This window comes from Bison bison, unplaced genomic scaffold (assembly GCF_000754665.1).
Source record: "Bison bison bison isolate TAMUID 2011002044 unplaced genomic scaffold, Bison_UMD1.0 scf7180017864190, whole genome shotgun sequence".
Classification (NCBI taxonomy): Eukaryota; Metazoa; Chordata; class Mammalia; order Artiodactyla; family Bovidae; genus Bison; species Bison bison.
The window spans coordinates 1,230,245-1,232,850 of record NW_011494762.1 but is presented as its reverse complement, the minus strand read 5'-3'; positions in this window follow the sequence as shown (position 1 = coordinate 1,232,850).

Here is a 2,606-nt window from a genome sequence, read left to right as displayed (position 1 = left end):
GAGAAGGGGATGACAGAGGATGAGATGGCTGGATGGCATCACTGACTCGATGGACGTGAGTCTGAGTGAACTCCAGGAGTTGGTGATGGACAGGGAGGCCTGGCATGTTGCGATTCATGGGGTCGCAAAGAGTCGGACATGACTGAGCGACTGATATGATCTGATCTGATCTTATAATTATTCGATGGGTGTGAAGTGATACTACATTTTGGTTTTCATTTGCATTTCCCCTAGGACTGAAGATGTTGGGCATCTTTTCATGTGCTTGTAGATATTTGTGTTTAAGTCTTTAATCTATTTTTAAGATGGGATTTGCCCTTCTATTATTGAGTTGTAAGAGTTCTTTATACATATTTATAGGATATGAGTCCTATATAAGATTTGCAATTATTTTCTCCCAGTGTGTTTTCTTAATCGTCTTTTGAAACACACGGGTTTTACATTTTAGGTCCAATTTATTAATTTAAAAATTTTATGGATCATGATTTTGGTATCATCTAAAAACTCTGCCTAAATCGAGACCATCAAGATTTTCTTGATTTTTTTTTTTTACTTTTGTTGTTCAGTCGCCAAGTCACGTCCAACTCTGCAACCCCACGGACTGCAGCATTCCAGGTCTCCTTGTCTTTCCCTATCTCCTGGAGTCTGTCCAGGTTCATGTCCACTGTAATCAGTAATGCCATCCAACCATCTCATCCTCTCGTCACCTTCTTCTTATGCCTTCAGTCCCTCCCAGCATCAGCGTCTTTACCAGTGAGTTGGCTGTTTGCATCAGGTGGCCAAAGTATTGGAGCTTCAGCTTCAGCATCAGTCCTTCCAATGAGTAGTTCTTACGTTTAGACCTGTGATATATTTTGAGCTAATTTTTATGTATGGTGTGAAGAGTCTAAATTTATCTTTTTGCATTTGGCTATCTAATTTTCTCAGCATCATTTGTTGGAGAGACTGTCCTTTCCCCAGTGAATTGCTTTGGGTGCTTTTGTCAAAAATGAATTGACTGTGCATATAAGGGTTCATTTTTAGGTTCTCTGGTATCTTTGCCTTCTTCCACCTAGTGGAGAGCTGTTCCTCTTCCATCTTAATGAGGAAGCTTCATGTTTCTCACCATTTAGTATGATGGTAGTGTACGTTTATGTAGATTTTTTTTCTATCACATTGAGGAAATCCCCTTCTCTTCCTAGTTTACTGAGAGTTTTTATCATGAATGTTTGATTGTTTTAATGCTTTTTCTTTATCAATGTGATCATGTGATTTTTCTTTTTTAGCTTATCGATGTGGATTACATTGATTTTCAAATGTAATGTTTAACCAGTATTGCCTTGGATAAATCCCAGTCTGTTGTGTTATATAATTCTTTTTATACATAATTAAATTTGATTTGCTAACATTTTTTTGAGGATTTTTGCATCTGTACTCAAGAGAGATACTGGTCTGTAGTTTTCTTGGAGTGCTTTGTCTGGCCTCATAGTAGGTTATGCTGTCCTCATAGAATGAGTTAGGAAATATTCCTTCTTCTTGTGTCCTCTGAAAGAGATTGTAGAGAATTAGTGAAATTTCTTCCTTAAATGTTTGGTGGAATTCGCCAGTGAACCCTTCTGGGTGTGCTGCTGTCTTTTTTTGAGGGTTAATTATTATTGATTCAGTTTCTTTGATATAATCCTATTCAGATGATCTGTTTCTTCTTTTGTGAGTTTTGGCAAATTGTGTCTTTTGGAAATTAGTCTATTTCATCTAGGTGTTATCATTAAGTATGTGGGCAGAATTTTTCACAGTTTTGCTTATTCTTCTTTTAGTGTCCTTGAAATCTGTACTTATATTCCTTCTTTCTTCTCTGTTATTAGTAATTAATAATTAGTCTCTAAAGCTACCAATGGTATTCTTCACAGAGCTAGAACAAATAATTTCACAATTTGTATAGAAATACAAAAAACCTCAAATAGCCAAAGCAGTCTTGAGAAAGAATGGAACTGGAGCAATCAACTTGACTGACTTCAGACTCTACTACAAAGCCACAGTCATCAAGACAGTATGATACTGGCACAAGGACAGAAGTATAGATCAATGGAACAAAATAGAAAGCCCAGAGATAAACCCACACACCTATGGACACCTTATCTTTGACAAAGGAGGCAAGAATATACAATGGATTAAAGACAATCTCTTTAACAAGTGGTGCTGGGAAAACTGGTCAACCACATGTAAAAGAATGAAACTAGAACACTTTCTAACACCATACACAAAAATAAACTCAAAATAGATTAAAGATCTAAACGTAAGACCAGAAACTATAAAACTCCCAGAGGAGAACATAGGCAAGACACCCTCCGACATACATCACAGCAGGATCCGCTATGACCCACCTCCCAGAATATTGGGAATAAAAGCAAAAATAAACAAATGAGACCTAATTAAACTTAAAAGCTTCTGCACAACAAAGGAAACTATAAGTAAGGTGAAAAGACAGCCTTCAGAATGGGAGAAGATTATAGCAAATGAAGCAACTGACAAACAACTAATCTCAAAAATATACAAGCAACTCCTGCAGCTCAATTCCAGAAAAATAAATGACCCAATCAAAAAATGGGCCAAAGAACTAAATAGACATT